Here is a 24,104-nt window from a genome sequence, read left to right as displayed (position 1 = left end):
GTCCCATTCCTGTCTAGATCTTTCCATTTGAGTCTCAAAGGCTCAGGAGTAGAGGAGAGAGAGTAATGGTGGCTAGATATGTAAGTGCCATGGGCTAAGGATAGGAAGTTGGAAGGCTAGAGAAGAGGTTATTTTCCAGTGATTTTCAAACTTTAATAGACAAATGCAGATGCACTAGCTTCAGTTTTAGAGTTACCTTTTCAATCTTCAGGGGATGAAGCTTAGAAATGCGCCTTTATAACAAGTTTAAAGTGACTCCAGTGCAAAGGTTCAGTCTTATGGACCAATCATCACAAATAACTGGATTATGTGTTTGGAGGTGGGTAGAAGAACTGATAGGAAATAAAGAAAATTTGCTGGAATCATCTTTACCCTCTATGACACTAACATAATGGCCTTGAGTCCTTCTATACACCTTGCTTATCTGGAATTGTATTTACTAGTGGCCATTTTGTGTATGTGTGTGTGTGTGTGTGGTGTGGTGTGTGTGTGTGTGTGTGTGTGTGTGTGTGTGTGTGTGTATTTATGGGGGAGGTTAGCTCCCCCATGGCCAGAGAGGGAAGTTTGGTTACATGCCTGTCTTCTGGGCTCTCACAAGCACCTCTCCTAAACACTTTGGTGTTATGCTTAAATCTAGTCTACATTGTGTCTAACCAGAGTCTATTTCTTCATTTGTCACTTTCCCGTTCATCTCTTTCTTCTGATAGCTAAATCTTTCTTAAAGGGGGAATAGGAGGAAATGAGGGTGCAGCTACGCTTTGAGTCAGACTTGCTGCCAAGCATTTGAGTAAAAAGAAGATTCTCTGGAGAGGACCACTTTCTTGCCCCCATAGCCATTCCCTAGACTAGTTAAGGTGTGAAAATGGCACCTGTGGTGCCTCTGGCCTAATCTGTGTTGGGATCCACTGTGATCTACCTGGATCCTGAAGGTCAGGTCCATTCTTTGTAGAGACAGACCTTTCTAGAGCTTCAGAACTCAGCATGTGGCAGCTAAGAATTTCTGCTCTACTGGGATGTCTCTATAGGCTCCTTCATAGTCTTATAGCCATGCAGCCAGCAGGATGAAAGTGCCACATACACCACTGATGAGTGCACATCACAAAGGAGTGGGGTGTGTGCTAGAAAAAAGAGGAAGACGGTAGAAAAGTTCTTGCAGGTGGGCTTCCCTGTTGAGCTTGGCTGAGAAGTAAGGACAGGCAGGTTCTGTGGAACAAAGACTGTCTTTATCATCATCCAGCAGAGAACAAGTTATTTGTGACTAGATGGAACCAGGTATGGTTTTGCAGGGTGGGTGTGAGCTGGCAGAGGAGAATGACGGGCATGCATACCACCAGGTATTATATAATATGATCCTATGGGGATGGGCAGAGAATACACAAGTAGTTGTGACCCTGACCTTTTAAAATCTTGCCATTTATACCCTTCTATTTTTGTGTTGTGTTTTAAAGTGAAGAAAATGCCTGTCCATTAATAAAAATGTATGTACTTTATCAATAAATAATAAGTGTTGGGAACATGTGCTTAACTACAGTCATCCCTCGCTGTATTGCAGTTCACTTATTGTAGACTCACTGTATTGTGGGTTTTATTTATTTATTTTTTTTTAAAGTAAGTAGTGATCCTTCACCTATCAGGTATCTATATTCCAGAGACCCTGGTGAGAGGTGAAAATCTGTGAAGTAGCAATAAGCGAACTGCGATATAGAAAGGGATGGCTATCTAATGCTTCTGCCTCTCCGCAGATTGTCACCTATTGCAGGGGTCTCTGGAATGTCCCTCCCGCGACAGGTAAGGGAATCACTGTATTTTTCTTCTTGTTGGTTGTACACTATGAAACAGATTCATAGCCATTGATTTAGAAAATAATTACAAGTGTGGTTGTGATGCTTTTACTTTAATCTCGGACATCTCTTTACTTGGTCTTTCTAAGGAGATCCTTCTTAATTGAATTTGGCTTATGTATCCAAGAATCTAGCCCAGAAATTTAATACACTGAATTCAACCTCTGTCTAGGCTGGCAGAGGAAGAAAAGAAAACCATGAAGGAACTGAAAGGATGAGAGAAAAGTAAAGAACTGGAGGTGGATGGACTGGAGGAGATGGAAAAAGTCTGTGGATTTAAGGGGACAAAGCTCATAGGAGCGAGTTGTAACTGTAATGCAAATTAAAAGGTATCTCAGCTTGGATGATTCTAGTTAGACATGGAACACAGGTAGGGTCCAGTAGGAGGGAAATATGGGTTAAGTTTGTTGTTCACTCAGATATTGAGAATTGTGAAACAATGGCAAGATCTAAGATAGAAACAATGGTAGGAAACACCACCAACACATGAAGAGCAAGTCTGGGGTGATGGGCAAGTAGATGACATGAGAAGAGGGGACATATATAGGAAGGTAGAAGAGAAAAGTAATCTCCTTGGGGGCAAAGGAATTCAGATCATCTCTTGATAGGCCATGGAAGAACAGGAAGGTGAGATGTACCTGCCAGGAGATGGCAGGGAATGGATGAAGCTACTCTCTGGTAGGAAACATGGCAAGAAAGATGCTCTGCTCCACCCAGGTCGAGGCAGTTGTTCTCCAGGGAATGAAGTTTCTCTTGAGGATTTGCACAGCCACCCTGGACTGCCCAGCCCAGCAACAGTGGCGGCCTCACGTGCCTCTGGGAGCTTGTGATGCTTTTCTCACCCCAGCCACCTCTCCTCCTCCTGTGGATCTCGTTATAGCCTCAGCTGCCAAGCGGGTTTCATTTATCTCAGATGCTTTCGATGTCCTGGAAAAATAATTTCTCCTATCAATGCCTTCATCTTTATGAGTGAGACGTAGGGAGTCCAAGGCTAGAATTCTCTGAACAAGGCTAAGTACTTCCTAAAAAGAGGTTGTCTTCGCCAGCAGCTAGAGATGCACAGAGCTCCTCTGGAAGCCTTAATTTCCATTCTCTCTGCCATGTTTGCCCCAACCCCTACTGGCACCTCGTCCCCACCTGAATTGTTGCTGTGTGTCCACTCAGTTCTTCCTCTTCTCGCAAGGAGCAGCCCTTCTGAAATACATCTCTCAGTTTGAGGCTCATCACCTTTGTCTTTCAAGCACATGGTATCATGGTTGATCACAATGACTTCTTTGGGGGGACTAAATACCTTACAAATTTAGGGTCAGCCCCCCTGCTCCAAACACCTGCAAAAAGCATTTTAGAATGAGTCTGCTATAGATTTTCTTTATTCTACCAAATGTATTCATAATACATTATGCAGGTGTCTTGATGAGAATCCAGAGTTTTGATGAGACACCATACATCTTTGAAATGTGTTTAGCATCATTGCTCTTCCAGGGGTCTTGCGTGTAGAGCTTTTCATTTCTTTAATTTGCATTAGCTCATTTACTTCTCAGAATTTGTTTGATTAGCATCAGTTTGATCTTGTAGATGAGATAACAGAACCCAGAGAATACTCATCAATTAGTTGTTGTTGGAACCAGGATTAGAACTAAGATCTGGATTCTTGTTCAGTGCTCAGTGTTCTCTAAATCAGTTTACCTTTCAGAACTGAGGAAAGATTAGCCAATAAGATTGTTGCTAATCAGGCACATGACAGGTTGGAGCTACAAGGGACTTGGTGTTATATCTCATTCAATCCATTTTCTTAAACATTCAGTAGATGTATATCTGTATCTATATCTATATTCATACATATACATATATATGTATGTATACATATATATACAGGAGAAATGTAAGCCATAGGACTGAATACCTATAAATATTAACCCTGAAAGAAAAGCATTTTTGGTAAATGCACACAAAAAAAAACTAGAAAAAGAATTCATGCTATCTTTGGGCAGGGGCTATGCTAATTTTCTCTATATTATTTCATTGTAGTATTTACACTGTTAAGCAAGCTCAATATTCAAAAATAAATGTATTACAGTAATTTCTGCTATTGGAGAAGGTAAGTATTGTTTTGGGAAATGTTTGCTGGTGTATGTGAGCAATTCATGATACCAACTTTACTTCCTATTGTGTGTTATGCTAATGAATGTTGGAAACCTTTAATGTAGTAGAAAGGAAGTTCAAATACTTAAATCTAGGTTTTATTGTGCCAACAAACACCTGCATAAACTTGGCCAAAGAACTTAACCCTAGCTCCAGGGCCTCTATTTTCTCAACTTTAAAATGAGCGGGTTAGACTAGATTATCTACAAGCCCTTTTCTTCTAAGATACAATCATTCTGGTGGTCCTTTTATGATAAAATGAAATGCAAAAGCCTTCCAAATGGGAAGAGAGGGCATGGTGGCAGAGCAGAAAGACAAACGTGAGCCAGGTGCTGTCAGGTGACTTTGCCCATAGCAGCTGTTGCCCTCCGCTCATGCCTGCTGCTTGTCGTCATGTTGGTGGCACCCCAAGATGCTGCTGCCACGAGGGTGTGAATGATGACGTGCTTTCATCCAAGTTGGAGCCTGTGGCCAGCAGTGGAAGCAAGCTTGCCAACCCATGCACCTGGTGCCACACTTGGCACTGCTAGGTGCGCGGAAACAGCTCTTAATGATGAGCATGATGAATATTCCAAGAGGAAGTACTGTAAAGGAAAAGCAACTTGAACAGAACAAGTTGAAACTTAGGAGCCATATTCCCTTGATGGTCTACGAGCTCTAGAGTGAGATGGACTTGCCTTAATGGATCTAGAAACAAGGACGGGAGCCATGTCAGAACGTTTGCAATGTGAAATTCTTAGCCTACTTCCTTCTTTGGTGTGGATCAGCACTTTCTGTTAACACTTTTCACTCATTTGAAAAATAGGATGCAAAGTTAATCTCATGATGGAGAAGCACCCAAGAGATTACTTGCTTTTTCATAGTAAAGGCTATATCTCTGACATTAGCACATGAGAAATTGTGAATGTGTGTATACACGTTTACAGGGCAGCTGATAAGTGCATTAAATACATACATTATTGATCGATTCTAGGATAGCAGACAACAGCACAAGAAATAAGATCTATTTGTTCCTAGCTACTCAGGAGGGTGAGGTCTGAAGATCACGGTTTAAAGCCAGCCGGAGGAGAAAAGTCCCCTTGAGACTCTTATCTCCAGTTAACCACTCAAAAACCAGAAGTGGAGCTGTGGCTCACAGTGGTTGAGAGCTAGCCTTGAGCAAAAGAGCTCATGGACAGTGTCTAGGCCCTGAGTGCAAAGCTCCATGACTGACCAAAACCAAAAACCAAAAACCAAAAAAAAAGGGATCTATTTGTGTGATTGTGTGATATGCCCACTCCTGGAGAAACTGAGAGAGTATTCTTCCCCCCACCCCACCCCCAAGTGGAAATATAATCCCAGACAACATTCTGCCTTTGAAGAACAAAAGCACAAAGATATTCCAACAAGGGAATGTTATACTTTTACAAAAATAGCTTATCATTCATTGCATTCAGAAACAGGTCATGGAGAAGACAATCATCTTTTCAGGTCTAGATCTCTTTAGCCTGCTTCCATTTAGTAAGACTCAATAAGATGTATCTGTTGACCTGCAAAAAGCTTGCTTCATAAGAGCCTTGTGTGTCATAAATGGATCAAAAGTGGCTGTTGTTGAGCATTGTACGCTTTTAAAGAAATAAATGAATAGTTTAAGTCATTGCAGTCCTTAGGTGGGCACTGACAGCTCAGGGTCCCCAGGCATGTCTGTGGGCCAGGTGTATCATGGGTAGATGAGTAGAAAGAACTTCTTCCCATCTTCCTGCAAGTGAACTGAGGAGACAGCCTGGAGAACAAAGTCCCAGCATGGTCTTGGCCATGCCAGAAGCAACACTTGACAACACTTTTTGTGAGAGGGAGATTTAAGGGGTGACTACCTTTCTGGTCATGACTGGCTGTGGTTAAGCTAAATGCATGAGTCTCAGACGGGAAGCTGATGTAGTAATTTCTTCAGGTATGCCATTTACTTTCCAAAGACAAAAACAAAGCAAGACAAAACTCAAAAGCAAATCCAAACAAAAAAGTAAACTCCCAAACAACAGGAAGAAAAAGAAACCTTCAGCTTGTACTAAGCAAAGGGCTGTTATTTTTGGCTACAGACTGAGTTGGTGAGATGCTCTTTGGCTGTATATCACTATGTACAGCCGTCTGACTGGAATTTTTGTGAGCCGGGAAAGGGGTGGTTATATTTGGCCTCTAGAAGGGAAGTCGCCCAGATAGAGAGGCAGTTTTGAGTCCGAGGGTCATTGGGCCAATGGGCAGGGAAGCAACCATCCCAGTTCCTGTCAAGGAAGTGGGGAGGAAGGGGAGACAACACAGCTGAAATGTTTGGCAGAAGCCAGGTTTGTTTGGCCAGGTGAACACACTCCAGTGTTCTGGGAGGAACTTGTCTCAGTCAAATCCGACAGGCTTCCTCTGCATGGATGGCCTGGCCTAGAGGGCCACGGGCAGGACCTGCTCAGCTTGGCCCAAACTACAGGGCTTCAAGGTAGGGCGAGGCTACTTCTGGTGTTGCATTCATGGAAGTTTCCACAGTATTGTTTATTAGACAATGTTCTCATTCCCTATGTTTACTACTAGTGAGTGCTTTGGTTTACCTTTATTACCTGTATAGCTCCGCCCACAAGGACGACATAAAAGTTGTCATCCTCTTTGAAGCTCTGGGTTAGGGATATATATCATAAATTATTACATTTTCAGTTGTGTTATAAAAAGAATGACACTTGAATCATGACAGAAAAAAAACCCAAGATTATTGTTTATGAAAAATACCACTAAAATATGCATTCTGTAAGGCTCATTGATTTATTCTCAGCTTGAGAAGCCACATAGGCCCACAAAATGGTTCATTAGATATTCATTATACCTCCTTAGCTGCTTTTATTAGTAGTGCCTGCAGTGCCAATGACAAGGGTGGCTTTTTCAGGAGTTGAATCAATGCTTGAAACTCATCAATTTCTTATAGGCATTTTTGGTTTAAGGTATTTTGATGATTTTATAGAAGTGTTTTACGCCATTAAAATGCTATAACTTAAACTGTGATGCAGGGCAGGCCCACATTAGGTGATAAATGGCTTTATGTAGGAGATTTCAAATTTGTCAAATGTGCATTAAAGAACTATATTTGAAATTGGTTCGAAGGTTGGGTGAATTCTCCAGGTGAAAATGACATTTGTTTTATGGATCCCTCAGAAACAATTCCTCTCGAGCTTTCATTTGAATAAATCATATTCAAGTTCAGCACTCCAGGAACAGCAGGCATGGGGGCTGTCTCCACTGCTTTCCTGTTTCCTCTTTTCTGGGCAAAGGGTTGATTTCCCCATTTGTGCAGGAAGAAAGACAAGATAACCTAGAGGCAGAATGGGAGCATATCCTAGCACCACAAGACCAGCCGCACGCACAACCTAATCTTGTTGTCAAGCAAGTGACACCCTACAAGGAGAAAGATAGTAAGTGGATCCTACTAAATTTCACAAATTTAAAAGTGTTCTGCAGCCAATCAGGGACTGTTGAAGGGTGCCTGTCCTGGTTGTGGTGGGTGGGTAGGTAGGTGGTGGCGGAAATCTTTTCACCAGCAGAGAAGCCATCTGAGGGACCCTCAAGAGGAAGAACATTCCAACCACTACATCTATGAAGAGAAAGTTGAGTCTTTTCTCGATGCGGCCTTCCTGCTAAATCTCTGATGAAATGGGACACTCTGCTGTAAGAAATGCTGAAGCCTGGGGCCTATGGGAAGACTATCAATGGGAGGAAATGTGTGTCAGGATTGTGGGGTTAAGAGAGATGAGACCACATTGCAGGAATGAACAATCTCCCCATTGTATATGTGATCCAGCAGATGCTTTTCTCCTTCTCATGTTATGGTCTGATGTGGGACTGTGTTTCTTCCCCTGCAGGGTCTTTCATCCTCATCATCTGAATTGAGAAGAATTTGTAGAAGATGGTGTGTATCATTTCAGAGGCCAGGCTCAGATGGCTGCTTGATGCGAATCTATTGCATGACTCTAACCCAACTGTAGGGAGACTCGGAAAATGAATCTTCCTGGGTTTTGAAGTAGATGCGACTGGTTCAGGGAGTATTGAACCAGCCTTTGCCACAGATAAAAATGAGAAACTCTATCCCAACCCTGATGACATATGTGGTAACCATCTCAGCCAGGGATGCTGGTGGAGTAGCTGGAAAGGGAAGGGCATGTTCTCACAATGAGAACTTCTCACCATCCCACCAGACAATACTTAGAGAAGGGAGAGGGAGAAGGCTACAACGTCAGCCTTGAAAGGAGCTCATATAGATGAACCCTTCATCTTAGTCTGATATCACTAGATTTGATGATGGAGACTTCTAGCTCCTACGACCTGGCATTCAAAGCTCCTTCCTGTTTTCAGTGGGTCCACGTTCCACCCAGTCACACTTCTCCCACTGCACACCAAACCTTTTGAGGCCTGACAATTGTGAGGGATCACAGGAGTGAACAACCATACCCAGATTACTAGTGGGGATGAGGTCTTGCTAGTTTTTACTCCAGCTGCCTTTGAATCACAGTTGTCCAAGTTTTCACTTCTGGAACATCTGGGATTCCAGGCACAATCGATTTTCAAGTATTAAAGATCCAAGCCAATTGAATGCAAAACTTCATTATTGCTTCCAAATTCAATTTATAGGACTTAAGCTAAAGTTCATGAGTGTGTAGTTGGTAGGAAGGGTTGGTTCATAGCTTGATTCTGTACCTCCTCTCTCTGTGTCTTCCACAGACCAGGTGATATTGATGAGATTAGAGGAAGAAGGGTTAAAAAAAATCTCATGTCAAGATTCCCACTTGGCTGTGGTTGACAGGTGACAGGATGTAGAGATCATCATTATTTCTCATCATCTAAGACAAGAGTAACGTTTGGGGTATTTTGGAGAACTTTCTCCCATAAACTTCATAACCCTTTTCCCCTTACTCTGCTCTAACCACAAAAGACCTTCTTTCCACTTTAACACTGGCATGTTTCTTCTTGCCTTCAGCCCTTTCTTTCCACCCTCTTTCTAGTCATATTTTGAATCTCAGCTCAAGCATCAGTTTGTTGGAGAATCCTAACCTTAGCCCAGGGCTGGCCCTAATCAGCTGCCCTCACAAGCCTGTAATGAGAACATTATTTGTGCAAATAGTTGCTTAACATCTGTCTTTATTACTTGAATGTGGGTTCCTAGAGGGCTTGATAAATATATATTTGGAGGAAGACAAACTAAATGGATTTCCCCCAATAAGTTTGCAAGCATCTTGACATATCAAGCAAGTAGTAAATATTCAATAATATTTTTGAACTTACCATGTAAGTTTGGCACATAATTCATGTTCATTCAATAAAGACTAGAAAGTAAACAGAAAGATCAGCACAATGGTCCTCCCTGCTGTCTCAGGGCATCTGCCTCCAGATGTCTGTCCACACCCTGAGGATGTGTGGGATTTGTTTGAGGGAAAAATGGGGTAGCTTTATCCCACCTGGTGATTCCTGCCTGTACATAGTGTTCAGCACACACTGTAACAAAGAGTGGACACCACCAGGATGAAAGCCCACCTGTCAGAAGTGGCATATCACTGAGGGCCTGGCTCTGTTCTTGTAAAGATGGGAGGTAGCTCTCAGATTTACTTTCTTGGGATGACTCAGAGGCTTATTCCTGGGAATAGCTCCTCAGCTCCTCTTTTGTCCATTCTGCTGATGTATCCTCTCTGTGGGGCCCACACTGGTCTGCCATGATTGCTCCATAGTTCTTAGCTTCTGTCTTTCCTCTGGTCATCATGGTCTGTGGACTTCCCTCTCAAGTAGAACCCTGGAAGTAAGGCCCTGTGTTCCAAGACAGGAGACAGAGCCTACCTGCAGCAGATGCATCATGGGAAGATAGCCACAAGCTCAATATTATTTATAGAATAAACCCAAGATTTAAGGCAGGAGCTATGTCTGTTCATCTTTGGGTTCATGATATGAATAGGAGTAAAATATAGTACTTTGGTCTTCAGTTAACACCTGGTTGCCTAAGCGTTTGGCCAACCTCATTAGAGGCTAGATGGAGAGCTGGCTGAAAGGAGTTCTGACTCGTGCCTATGGATGGTCCTTCATGGCAGCAGAAGAGTTACCACTACTTTTACAAAATCGAGCCACAGATGAGTACCTACCTTGAATCAGCTAACTTGATAGTCCATTGTCTGGGAGGAAGGGGATGTGGATAATACCACCATAGACCCACAGAATGACAACTTCTACCAATTTGTCTCTTTGTTCCACTTAGTACACTTGTACCTCCATAAACCCAACCAATCCAGTTCTGGGATCCTCAAATAGGGTCACCATATTGTGCCTTGAACCTGACTTGTCTGAAGACTTGTTTTATTAGTCACAATTAGATGCAGGTGCAGAGATGGAGGGCACAACTAACTGTATCTGGAATCACCTCCTCACATATGCAATTAAACACTTGCACACTCAGAATTAGGTTCAAGTAGCTAATTGCACCCGGAAGTAGGTAATTGCAGGTACAATTAGCCGCAAGTGCAATTTTTCACCCGAAACTAATTGCTCCCCAAGTAAGGAGATAGGGATTGGAAACTCAGCACCAAATGTATGTGTGGTTATTACAACCACCTGTGATTTTAATCGTCCTCTCTCTCTCTCGACTTTTGAGTATGAGGGCCTCCCTTTGGTCTTTCTAAGCAGTTAGGTTGCTTAACTCCTTCTGTGTATGGTTCTGTGTCACTCTCTTCTCCAATTGGCTCTTCTTTTTCTTACTTAGACCCTCTTTCTTCAAAAACTCCTTCTTTCCTTTATACTGGAATGAATCCCTGGCTACTTAAAGTCCTGCTGCTATGCTATTGAAAAGTACCTACAACTCTTCAGAATATAAGAGAAAAATGGCCATGGCCATGGACAGCTTCGTTGGTGATAACTTCCAGTGCAGGCTTGAACACAGTTCCGTGAGAAAGCTCATTTGAACATGACAGATGAGAAGCTCTCCTCCCCACCCCAGGTAAGGAGAAGGTGGACCACTCCATCAAAGCCCCCATTAGCAGATTCAACGCCACACATTTAGGTTATAGGAGTCTTTCTTCCGTATCAGAGTCCAATCAGGAAAACACTATATACACATAATGACTATGCAACTGAAGTGTAATCTAAAACATTCAATGAGTTTTACTATAAATTGAATCCACTGACACTAACTGATGAAACCAAAACTATTAGTGCTAGACCAGAAAGCTTTCTGGTCATAAACATGTTATCTAGATAAAGAGTTGATCTCCATAGCTATTTTAACAGGGAGAATTTAATGAAAGAAATTAATTACATTGGTATTAGCAGACCTAGTGGTAAAAAGGAACTCTGATAGCATTTACCACTCCAATGGCTGAGGAGCCAAAGGCAAGAGGCTACATAGCCTGGTGGCTCAGTGGAAGATCCCTACAAAGCCCCTGCATAGGACTCAGGTGTAAATACCTTAACAGCTTGAAGAAGAGATTCTTACAGAGCCACGACCCAGAACTTTAGGTAGGGTCACCACTGTTTAAGCTTGAAGACAAAATCCTGTAGAGACACATTTGAGTGGGACTGCCACCCAGCTCTCACTGCACCACAGACAATCTGCTAAGCATACTGTAATGAGAAAAGCTTATGTCCGGCTGTGCCCTCGAGGCTGGAATTGGTGGCTCTGGGTTGAACCAAAGCATGATGGGGCATATTTTGATAGGGGAAGAGGAAGTGGTAGCTGCAGGAAAGAAAAGGGCGTGAAGTGACAAGAACTTGCAGGTATAGATTTGCATGTGTGTCTCCTTTGATACATTTTCTTTTCAAACATTTTTAATTATAAAGATTACAATTACATAAGTCAGGTATTAAGCACATTTCTTTTTGAACTGCATCTTTTTCCTCATTTTCTCCCAATTTTTTTCCACTTGAGCCCCCTCTTCCCCACAAGTTGTATAGTTCATTTGCAACATAGTGCCTAGTGAGTATCGCTGCTGAATTAACTCCCCCTTTGTCCCATTATTTTTGTGCTTCCCCTACCCCTCCCCAAATCAGATAAACTTATATACATGACAAAAGGTAATTTTTTAAAAAAAAAAGTGACAAAGGGGAAAAACAGAAAAAAAACTATAAAAAGTAAATAAAAAGCCTCTTGTTTCCATTTCTTGGACTTCATTTCAATAAGTATGATCATATTCACATAGCTATTGAGCCCTTGTGATCCTTTCCTAAGAATATCCTCCTTTGGTCTAACTGTGTGTCTTTAGAATCATGCTTATCATCTCCAACTGTAATTTGTCTTTTCTATCCATTGGGTTTACTTGTAGACTTATAGGTATATTCTAATTATTACAAACGATGGAAACCAGGTAACCTATTAAATTGGGTCTGGCTTACTTAATATAATTTTTTCCAAATCTTTCCATGTCATCCTTTCTGATGTCATCCTTTCTGATGGAAGCATTGAATTCCATTGTGTATATGTACCACAATTTCCTGTTCCATTCATCTGCTGAGGCGAATCTGGGTTGATTCCATATCTTTGCTACATTTTCTTTACATTTTTTTTCAATTTTTCATGATTAAAGTGTGTGTGTATGTGTGTATGTGAGAGAGAGAAAGAGAGAGAGAGAAAGAGAGAGAGAAAGGGAGGGAGGAAAAGAGAGAAGGAGGGAAGGAGGGAGAGTCTCTGATGATCAGGGAGTATAAGCCAGTGGTGATCTGAAGATGGCAGCCTAGTGATAGTTGCAGGTGTTGAAAGCTGACTCTACAAGCCATCTGTAGCAGAATTCATTTCCTCCCAGCCTACCTGGTTTGTTTAAATTGTCTTTCCTGCTGAGAGTTCAGGACCTCCTGAAGCTGACCTTGTGACTTCCTCAGAGTGCTAACTCCTCTGCTTCCCTGCTTAGTCATTCCAAGGTGGGACAGGATCCCATTTGCTCAGCTGCTGGCAACCCCAGCTGAATGCCAATCCAATGGGGCAGTCAATCTCTTTGAACTCCCTCTGGATATTGAATCTGCCATTGTTTGGACTCACAGTGTGTGTGTGGACTGGTGACAAAGCCTGAGTAAGGAAGCAAAGTCATTATAATTGGAAGGGAAGGGAGGAGTGCAGGAAGGCTTCTGGCTTGGCCTAGACACCTGGTAAGGCTTTATTAGCCCAGACAGACTCTCCTGCTCCAGTTCTGGATGTGAGTTGTGAAGGTCACTCACATTCACTGGCCACAGGAAGGTGTTGTTTACTTTGTGGCAGAGCCAGCAAGGCTCCTTAAAAGATGACTTTACTGAGCATTTCTACTTGGCAAAAGGCACATTAATGCCTTTGCCCTATCATCTTGCTTGGTTACATCTTAGGGTTTGAGAGGGGATATAAATATTAGGGAATGTTGGGTCACCTACCAGTAGTTTGGGATAAGAAAAAACATTTTTTTTTTCATTTTGTTTTTCTTCTTAGGAAAATGGTATATGTTGGAAAAATATCTGGAAATAGAGAAAAGAAAACAGAAGCCTTAAAAATAACTAATTAACCTGTAATAGTCACTAGTGGTATTTTTAAAGGTGTTTCCCCAATGCTTCCCATGTGCAAATAGTTTATATCATTCATTCATTCCCTAGATATTAGCTGAACACCTACTGTTGCTAGGGGCTTGAGAGGGGAGCCTGAACAAGAGAGAAATATTCTAACTCACAGTGCTTATAAGCTTAGCAGGGGGAGAGTCAAGTACCTTGTCTGAACAATTCCTTTTCCTGTTTTCACTTGTCAGTCTATCTCATGAGCTCTTCCCCAGCAGTCTATCAGCCTCACAACCCATTGTTCTGATGATTACTCACTTTTCCAAGAAAATGGGCCAGAGTTTGTTGAACCCTTTCACTGCTAATCAACTATGATCCCTGTTTCCCATTTTCACACCTTTTAAAGTAAAGCTGTGATAAAAATGTTTGTGTAGGAACATTTTTTTTTAAAAGCCTGTGGAGTTTAGGTAATATAATTCTTGAGTGTATCTTCTCCAGTATTGGGCAGAACTCTTGGTGATAAACAATAGACTCCAAGAATGGTTCCAAAGTCTGTCCACTAGAATTGACAGAAGCTGGAGAGACAAGTTCAGCAAAGCAGCAGGACTGAAGGCTTGGGAGCAAAAGCCAACCCATGTCTAGCCTCAGAAAATTCTATGAGAACCTCTCTGAAGTCCCCTCTGCACTGTCTGGGACTCTCCACTCGACCAGAACCACAAAATATTTCTGCCTTCCTTGGGCCTCACTCTCACACCCCCAGAGTTCAGATTTCGTGTGGGAGTGTTGCCTTGGCTGAGTGTGGGTCACCCGCATGCTTCTCTGTGTCCCAGCAGGAAGGGAAGGGAATCGCTGTCCTTGGCTTTGCTGGTTTTCCTGGTAGGAAGTGAGTTTCTGCCTGTCACCTCAGGCAGGGGAAGGGGGGATGGAGGGTGGGGGGGTTGGATTCTGAGTGGAAAAGAGAACTACCCACTATCATTATGCTCCTTTTCTTATTATATGTGTGTTTCGGAGGGCTGTGGGTGGGGGTCAGTCAGTGCCACATGGGAGTTGCAGTGCAAGGTTTGGTCAGGCATAATCAGCACCTCCACTGCCCTGGGATACTCACCTGTAAACTAGGGGAAAGAAGGTGACCTTCACATTGACGATCTCCATTTTATGGGAAGGGAAATGGGGGCCTAGAAGGGGTATGTGACTCACACTGGATCCCACAGTCCACAAACCTGAGCCAGCTGAAATTGAAGGACATTTTTTTTTTTTGTGGTACTGGGGTTCAAACCTAGAGAGCTGCACCTGCTAGGCAAGCACTTTGCCTAGGGACATTTTTTTTAAAAGCAGTCACTGCTGGGCTGGTAACTGGTAAGATGTGCTAGAAGTCATCTCTTTGCTAGACAAATGTCCTTCCAACAAAGTGAGCTTTGTCACAAGCCTTTCTTTGGCCCTAGGCTGCTCTCTGGAGTAATAAAGGCCAGTAGTCCTGAGAAATAGGATGCCTGACATCACTTGATAGCCAAGCAGCAATCTGAGAGTGCTGATGCTATACTTCAAATGCGCAGCTGTGAGTACTTGATACCAGGCATAGATTGTGTGGCTAGAGTCCCCTGCCCCTTCTGCTACCATGTAAAGGCAGAACAATGCCTCTGGACCTGTGGGATGAGTGCTAATGGTACTCTCCAGGTATTCTCCAGGATTACTATAGTTCTTATTACTGTGGTACTGTCTTTCAGACCTGCTGATGGACATCTGGTCCTCTGCTCCCTGGAGAATGGTCTTGAGTATCAAGCACTAGCTTCCCTGCCTCCTGTCTACAGGGGTGTCTATAGGGAAGGTAAGCTACTACATGCCTTTTGGTTGTGGGAGCCATTTTCCCAAGATTCCCATTGGTAAAATGGGCTTGTGATTTCAGCCACTGTCTGTGGGCCTGTAAATTTCTGTTCAGGACTCCTTCTCTCCTCCTTTGAGGAGAGAAGGCAAGCTGGAGTCTCCCCAGAAACAGGAAATAAATGGTTATCAGATGTGACCTTTGGGGGTCCTTGAATAACACCAGACATAACTCATTCTCTGCCATCAGAGGTGGTTGGATACTCTCAGGGAAGCATCACTTGGAGTGGAAGAGACAAGGTCCTCTTACTAAAGGCAGTGCCCTGTATCTTGGCCTCACACAGGCAGGTCTCCCTGTAGGAGGCCTTCCCTCCCAGGTTCTGAGGACTCCAGATGTCCCACACTAGCAGGCAAAAGGTGCAATCCCAGCAGGTAGGTTTAAGTGGAATTTTAGCAATGTTAGAGCTAACATTGATGGAGTTAATTATTTATGTGTATCCTCGTGACGTGAAATGATTTCTGATTGTGTTGAAGCACACAATTTTTCCTTGCACAGGGTATTTTCCTTGCACAGGGTACATGAGTCACTTCACTACTGAGAAACAGGCATTACAATTATGACAGTTTGGGGTTCTCAGTTCATCATCAGGACATGTGTGAGGGGTACCTCCTGCTTCAGCAGCATTTAGGAATCTGGGGCTTAGGGAAGGTCTCCCCCTATGCAGAAAGGTGAAGACTCATGTCTCAGGCTCATCTCCTCTCCTCTTAGGGTGGGCTCTTTCTGGCCCCCTGTCACTCATGAGGACTCTGGCATCAGCGGTCGAGCAGGGTGGAAAGTCTCTGCTGGTGCAGGCAGTGGAGGCCTGCATTGTCTGCAGAGGATTTAAAACCAATAATAAAATCGACTGTAAGTCAGTCCGCTTTTTATTATCCCCAGGCCAGCGATTCCAAACAATGTCAGTGATAAAATAATCCCTACCCCAAATCTTTTGTCGGTCCATGTTCTAAACAATGGTTGTGAAAAACCTTTGAATTTTAATTGTATATATTCATATGTACATATGTGTCTGTAGACATCTATACACACATCAATTTCACATATTTTATTCACATATTTATTATTTCTGCTTTAATAAATATTATATTCGATGTGAAAGTTAATTAAGTCCCAGAGAAGAAAAAGAGTTTGGGATGGCTCAAGCTGGCTCAGAGACCATGTGCCCACAACCTGCATGTTTCCAGATTTGCTTGTGTCTAAAGAGTCTATAAGGGATGATGGCACACACAAAATCTGACTTAGTTCAATTATATCATTCAGCATAACCACTTGGAAATTTTAATTTGTGTTTAAAATGTAGTAAACACAAATGTTAGTTCATACATAAACTAGTTAACTGGATTTGAATGCATTCCTTTAAAATCATTTTAAAGCTAACAAGTGAGTCCTGAGAAAATAATTATTGATTATTACTGAAAATAATTTTGTCAGAAGACAAGTGTTCAAAGGAAATTTTTTTTTATCAATTTGGGGTGTCTCATATGCTAATCAGACACACTGCCTGTGCTGAGAACTGAAATTATCGCTGATTGTTGAAACAAGAGATTGAGAATCAGCTATTAAGTGGCTTACAGACTGGAAAAGCCGGACATGGGGATTGGAGTTGGAACTCCCAGGAACAATTTTACCTGTCCATGGCAGAGCTTGTTGCATTGCCATGATCTGGGCCAGCAAAGTAAAGCCCTGTGCCGTGCTGCTCACCCAGCTAATCAGGCTCTACAGTGAGGTCTCTTTTGTAGCTACAAAAGAGGAAGGGGAAGCTCTGCCTCCTGGTTTTCAGTGTCAGTAGCACAGAGTTGTCCTCTGGAGATACTTAGAATGGAGTTGAGCAAGCTAGTCTGCAACTTCCTTGACATCTTCCCTGCCGAGTCTTTCTGCATTTAACCTTTGTGGGCTTATAGGAGAAGGATCACTATTTGACAGGTAAGAGTGGTCCATGATGGCTTCTGGACTAACCAGCTGCTTCTGTAGCCAGGTGTTTCCAGTATGATCATTTTTATGCTGTCCCTCTACCCTCTTGTACCACAGAGCTTCAGTATGTAATCTTGGGCTGGTTCACTAGTTTTCAAATCTTGTCTGAATTACCTCACATACTTCTGTTGGGTCAGAGTTGCTCCAAAACACCCACATTTCTCCCTAAGCACTCTCCCCCTTCCCCCAACTCTGCCCCACCATATGAGGGTTTTAATGATCATTTTGATTCCTTTATAGAAGCTTTTATCAGTGCTTCTTTGCAGTACATATTGACAGATTAAAAACACTTGTCTGTAAAACATGTTCACTCTAATTCTCATCCCATTAAAAATACTCTACCTTGACTCTACACTTGAGTCCCTAAGCCTCAGCCCACCTATTTCTTTTGGGGGCAGTTTGTGATAGATGCTGAGATGTCAGGGTTGGTTTCAAGATAACTGGCCTAGCAAGTGCTACTGAAGAAAAGGGCAGGATGTAATCTTGGCACGCAAGTGCCAGGTGAGGCCTAGCCTCCTATAGGAGGTGAAGGAGGTACAAACCCAGTGGCCATACTGTATGTAGCCCAGTGGGCAGTGCCCACCAAGCAGCCACATTGCCAACTAGATCCCTGCTCCTGAAACAAGGAAAGACAAGCAGGTGATAATCTAGATTTTGTTGTTGTTGCAATAGTCTTTTAATAGCTGTGTGAACACAGGCCAGACACTTAAACTCTCTGAGAACTGATGTTACTTAAAATAAACATGATTCTTCCTTCTGATGGGGTGGGTCTGGGAAAGGAGGTGGCAGAGGAAGCAGGAGGTAGTATTTGTGGCACTGGAGTATCCTTCTAGGTTGTCTCAGGAGAAAATCACTGAGCATGTAAGCTGTCAACATTTCATGTGATTCCTTGCTTTACCCTCTCATGCCCTCACCATCAGGAAGCTCAAAAATGGTACAGAATCCCAAGGACCTACATGGGGCAGAGCCAGTGTTAGAAAGAATCCCGGCCACACAGCAGGGGTAGTTTCTCTTCCCATCCACTCACTCACATGGGATCCCATCACTTTCCTGAAGCCTTCCCTTCTTTCCTGGAGATTCCTAGGTACTGAAATGTCATTTTATTTCCAAGGAACAGGACCTTTGACCCATTATGACCACCTTTACCAAATACAGGGACTCTCATCTCTATTTCTCACTGAACATGGCAGTTATTTACCAGAATCCATGGTCTCTTCAGAGTGGTTTCCTAGCGTCCTGCAAGAACACGCCATGTGTTCAGTAATATACACACACATATGCAATATATGTAGATACATATAAGTACTTATATATAAGCATGTGTATATAGAAAGAATATGTGTTTATATGTATACATGTATAAATTTATTTCTGCCAGATTTCTATTTGCCAGAAGAATGAGGTGTATTGCTAGGGCCTCCACCCAAGTTGGAATTCTTTCCAAAAAGAACATAGTGAAGATCTGACTTTTCTCCAAAGACGCAGCCAATTCCAACCAGCACATTAAGATTCTAAAGTGAAGAGTGCATTGTGAAATGTGAATCGATGTGACATTGTCAAATAAAATGACCTGTGGGCTTGGGAGGTTGGCACTTGTAGGAAGAGGCCAAAATGTGCATCTTAATCTTGATTTCCATTGGGAATGTTTCCTCCATTGTGTTCCTGGCTCTGATTACATTCTTGTGCAATCAAACTAGCCCTAGTCCCCAAGGATGGATAGTTCCTTTGCCTTTCTTTCTTTTTATTAAGAAGATATTTCTTTTGTTTAAACAGGACAGTATTTTTTTTTAATTTTTGTTTTTTTTTATTATCTTTAAGAAGTTGTACAAAGGAGTTGCCATTTAACAAAGCAATTTATAAATACAATGCGTCCTGATCAATATCACCCCTTTCAACATCCTCATCTATCTCTCTTCCTCTCACCCCTTCCCTCATTCTTCTTAATTTTATAGGATAGATACTGAATTCTTGACTACAGTCTTCCCCTCTTCTTCTCTTCATTCATCTTCCCCTTTTCCCTTGACCCTACCCCAGCCCTTTCAAGTACCTACTGGTGTCTATATTGTTTTGATTAGCAATCATTGTTTGGGCTTTTTAAAGCTATAATTACATATAAGTATATGTAACTCTGTGTGTGTGTGTGTGTGTGTGTGTGTGTGTGTGTACACAAAATCCTGACCTACTGGGTGGAAGTGGGTTGGATTTAAAGTCCTACTTGGTATATAAATGATTTAATGCACAGGAACTTCAGAAAAACCAAAGTTCAACAGCAGTCTGACCTCAAAAAGGCATGACCAATCCAATAGGTAAGCACAGACTTTGTCATTTATATCTATTATCTCAGGATTATCATGAAACCTTTAGCCTTAAGAAAATTTCAGGGGAAGGATTTGTATTTAACACCACACTTATCTTTGGTTTGTGTCTAAAATGTATAACAGCAGAGAGTGAGTAAGCTGGATTATAACAGAGGTTTTAGGCTCTAACATTGGATCGGTCTCTTCTATCTTTTCCCTGTTTTTCCATGATCTGGAAACTTCTCTGCTGCATATTATCACAGTTGTTTTTGGATTTTGAACTGCAGCATGGTTTTTAGAGTGCCCATCCATCTCCATATCTGGACCTCACTCAGATGCTCCCTAAGTTCCCTTTCAATTTCTTTGCTATGTACTTCAGTGAACTGCAAACAAACAGATCATTTTCCTGATGGTGATAAGGCTGTAATAGACTTTACTTCATTGCTTAGTGCCCTTCAGATATGCCTCCTACAAAACTCCTCAGCAGAACAAATATAGTTACTGAATTTGGTTATTGGTACACAATGAAATAATAGCTAAATAACATAGTTACATGGCTATAATATAGTTAAATCATGCAGCAAGTTGCACACAATAGCAAATGCAGTTAGGCAGAGAGAATGAAATTAAGGGTTAGAGGTAAAAGAAAGAATATATCCTCAGATGTGATTTGAAATGAAAAGCAGACTCTCGGAAGGACATACAAAAATGTCAGCAGATGCTGCCTGAGGAAGTAGCTTCTCTTGTCAACTATGGCAGGACTGGGTAAGGACGGAGGGAAGGGCATGATTAATTGTCTATTTATCTTGTCTTATACATCTCTTCTTTTCTTCTTCCACTGTGACCATCCTGATTCCTTATCTCCTTCTTGGCCTTTCCAAATGCTAAATCATTGTTCTTCCAACTTCTTTTGACTTACCCCATGGAGCATTCATACCCACCTCCCTTTCTCTTACTACGTAAGTTCCACTTTCTTAGTTTGGCATTCAAGGAACTTATTAGATATGTGGAATCTTAAGTGAGCCTAAGGTGAATCACGTGCACAGAAAGTTTGAGAACAACTGCTCTAGCCCAACCAAAGGATTCATAAATATATTCCCTAGTTTTCTATTTCTGACCTGAGTCTGTGATTCCCTCTACTTCCTTTTCACCCTTATCCCTTCATGGACCCCTTTGATGGTCATATCAAATGTTCCATTCTCTACAGACCCCTTCCCAGTCATTCTGTGGTCCAGGCGGATCAGCTAAATGAAAAGCGTCACTTGTATCTGTTGACCTTGTTCTTGAGTCCACAGAAGATTGGCCTATGGTTCAATACCAGAGCTGTTCATCTAGTGGCTGCCAGAATCCAGAGTTTGGCCACAGGAAATTTGAGCAGAAATAATGAAATTCTCTCCATCTTATAAATTCACATTGAGTGGTTAGCAGTGATTGCTAAAACTGAACACCAGGAGATTAAATCAAGGTCCTAAGAGGTCATGTGCAAACAAGCCATAGTTATGAGGAACTATATACTCAGAGTAAGCCAAATCAGTAGAGACAAGACATTACAAATATGCTGACATGGTGAATATGTTAGAGAGAAAGATGGAGAGACTAATGGGATTAGTCTGATTAACAAATTCTAGGTTCTTCCAATAACATCGTCTTTAACTCCCATTACTTTTTGAAAATTTAAGTAAGTCTCTCTATTCAAAATACCCATTGGGTACCCCAGTTGGAGCTAGTTTTATCTTTAGCCTTCTCTTTGACAGTGTGTCCCTCATTGTTTTTGGTTGATTCTCAGCCTTACACAAAACACCTGTGATACTATATAAACTACTATTAACAAGTTGAACTAAGATTGCACACTTGTTTTGGAGTAGCTATCGAGATGCATGCCTTAAAAGAATGGTAGGATTAACTCAAATTGAATTCCAGGGAAGCAAAACATTATAGGAAAGAGATCTTGGAGGAAAAGCTTTATCATTAATGAAGGCAACTGAGCTGTAGAGTAGCTACATTTAGTTGAAGTCTCTGGTGCATTGTACTGACCAAGGCAAAAAGCCACAGCCAGCATGTATGTTTAATGCAGTGCCATCGTGGCAAAATTAGTAATTCCCATCTCTCAGGAATACGATCTCAGCTGAGGCTATTTTATCAGTAAAATAATTTCTTGTAGTGAGTGGATTGTACCAAATACACATTTCCAGCTGGTCAGCAATCTTCCCTCTTCACCTTTTATCTGTTCCAGACTGTTCCTACAGATTACAGAACAAATGATGCTCAGAGACGATGATTCTCTGCAGATCGAACGAAGGAGGCCGATCCATTGCTGCTGTTTGGAGATTGCCTAGGGTCAGCGTGGATTTGCTATATGTGCAGGCCTGGTGGTCTATGCAAGGGAGTAGTGTGCACGTATAGAAATGGTTTGGCCTATGCATACTAGTGTGATATAGCAAGAAATACCTGCTAAATATTAATACACTTGTTTGGAAGGAAAGCAGAAATGGGACCTTGATTTTACAAGTACATGGAGATTTCTTTCCTCTCTCTTAACTCCCTCTTGGAAACACCGCCCTTCTGATCTGGAGTTTTCATCTGCTTTTAAGCTGGAAGCTTCTTCCTTAATGGTTTTGTGACTCACCGGGCCTGGGTGATGGTTGCTTTTTCTGTGTATAGAACTATAATCCTTCTCAATTATCAAAGACATAAATTACTATTATTTCCTTACCAGATCGAACATCTCGCTTAAATATGTGAAAGAAAAATTGTTGGTTGTCTGGTGAATTTTCCTCTTGGAAAAACTGCCTATTCTTAATCTACAAGTTCAATGAAAGTTCAAAAGTTTATCAGTGCAAACTCCATATTCTAATAATTCATCCACCAGCTTCTGCATCCGCATCAGGAGATTTTAGGTGGAGACACTTTTGTCTCCTCTCCCATGTAGAAGTAATCAAATAGCATATTTCCTGGGTGTACCACAAATACCTATTGATCACAATCAGCACAGATGGTAGGAAAGAGCCTGGCTGACACTCAGGCCTCGATGTCAATCACAGGAACAAATTGATTTTGACTGCCTGGCCACATTTCTCCTACCCAAGCAGAATTCCATTCAGTGCTACTGTTTGGGGAATTTTCGGCAGACAGTATTTCTGAAGGAATGTCATAGTTTAAAGTTATTGTAGAGGTAAACTTAATTACTGAGAAAATAGAGTTGTTGTTGTTTTTAATATACTTTACCATAGGAAGGTCAACATTTTTTCTCTGGTGTTGAAAAGGTTTCCATCAATTTAAAAGTTATTCTGAATTATGTACTAAGTAGGGAAAAGGGAAATCCTGATTTGCATTTTTCAATGACAATGTAGGAAATGTCATTGATACTTTTCTCCAATTGGAATTTTCTACGTGTGTGTGTGTGTGTGTGTGTGTGTGTGTGTGTGTGAGAGAGAGAGAGAGAGAGAGAGAGAGAGAGAGAGAGAGAGAGAGAGTGTGTGTGCTGATCCTAGGGCTTGAGCTCAGGGTGTTGTTGCTGAGCTTTTTTGTTTTGTTTTGTTTTTTGCTCAAGGCTGGCACTCTACCACTTGAGCCAAGCTCTACTTTTGGCTTTACTGGTGGATAATTGAAGATAAGAGTCTCACAAACTTTCCTGCCCAGGCTGACTTTGAACTGCAATCCTCAGATCCTCATGAGGAGCTAGGATTACAGGTGTGAGCCACCAGTGCCCAGGTTTACTCATTTTTTAAAACTAATAATTTTTTACTGAACTTACTGAAGCACTTAGAGTTGTACCATCAATCTTTCCAATATGACATGGCTATGGGTATATATGTTAGAAAATAATGTAGGGAGAGAGGGCCAATACCCAAATACTATTACAAGCATTAAAATCCTCTGTGAGAGCCAAATGAGAACAGATCTTCTTTGATCTTTTCCATTACTGTCCATTACTTTGCTGCTTCATACATTAAAGCTGCCCAGACAATTCAGTAGGAAATACATCTGACTCCATTCTGGAATGAGATTGAGATGTGAGTGAAGAATGGCTTGAGTTCCAAATTTGTCCTTACCATGGTCTCCAGTGTCAAGCTGCCATGTTTTCCATATGATTCTTCTTTGGTGTCATCTAGCTATCCCATGTCTTTTCTATGGAATTGTGTCTCCTCTACTCACTTTCACTGGTGGTAGGAGGAACCAGGTGATGATGATGATGATGATGATGATGATGATGTTACTGTTCTTTAATCATCTAAGCCTACTCTGCAGTCATCATTGTTTGCACAAAGAGAGTACATTTGACTCGAAGGGTACCAGTTCATAGATTGGTTTGGCTCAACTAGATTTCCCCCTCTCCTGCATTCAAATCAAGAGGCACAGTCTGCTTGGTATGAAGGAAGCCGTAGCCATACAGGCTATTGGGATAGCCATTTTCAGCTATTTGTACAGTGTAGAAAGTTCATCTGTGAAGACAAAGCAAAGAGACAGGAGACTGAAGGTAGTGCTGGC

The 24,104-nt window shown here is 41.9% G+C and overlaps 1 pseudogene; it reads right to left on the bottom strand.

The window, feature by feature from the left end:
* Positions 1-3,794: 3,794 nt before the first annotated feature.
* On the bottom strand, positions 3,795-3,888 carry LOC122117395 (annotated as a pseudogene).
* Positions 3,889-24,104: the final 20,216 nt, after the last annotated feature.

This window comes from Dipodomys spectabilis, unplaced genomic scaffold, assembly GCF_019054845.1.
Source record: "Dipodomys spectabilis isolate Male_0828 unplaced genomic scaffold, ASM1905484v1 ptg000140l, whole genome shotgun sequence".
NCBI classification, from domain to species: domain Eukaryota; kingdom Metazoa; phylum Chordata; class Mammalia; order Rodentia; family Heteromyidae; genus Dipodomys; species Dipodomys spectabilis.
The sequence above is the reverse complement of the archived record's forward strand: the minus strand, read 5'-3'. Positions and strand labels throughout refer to the sequence as shown.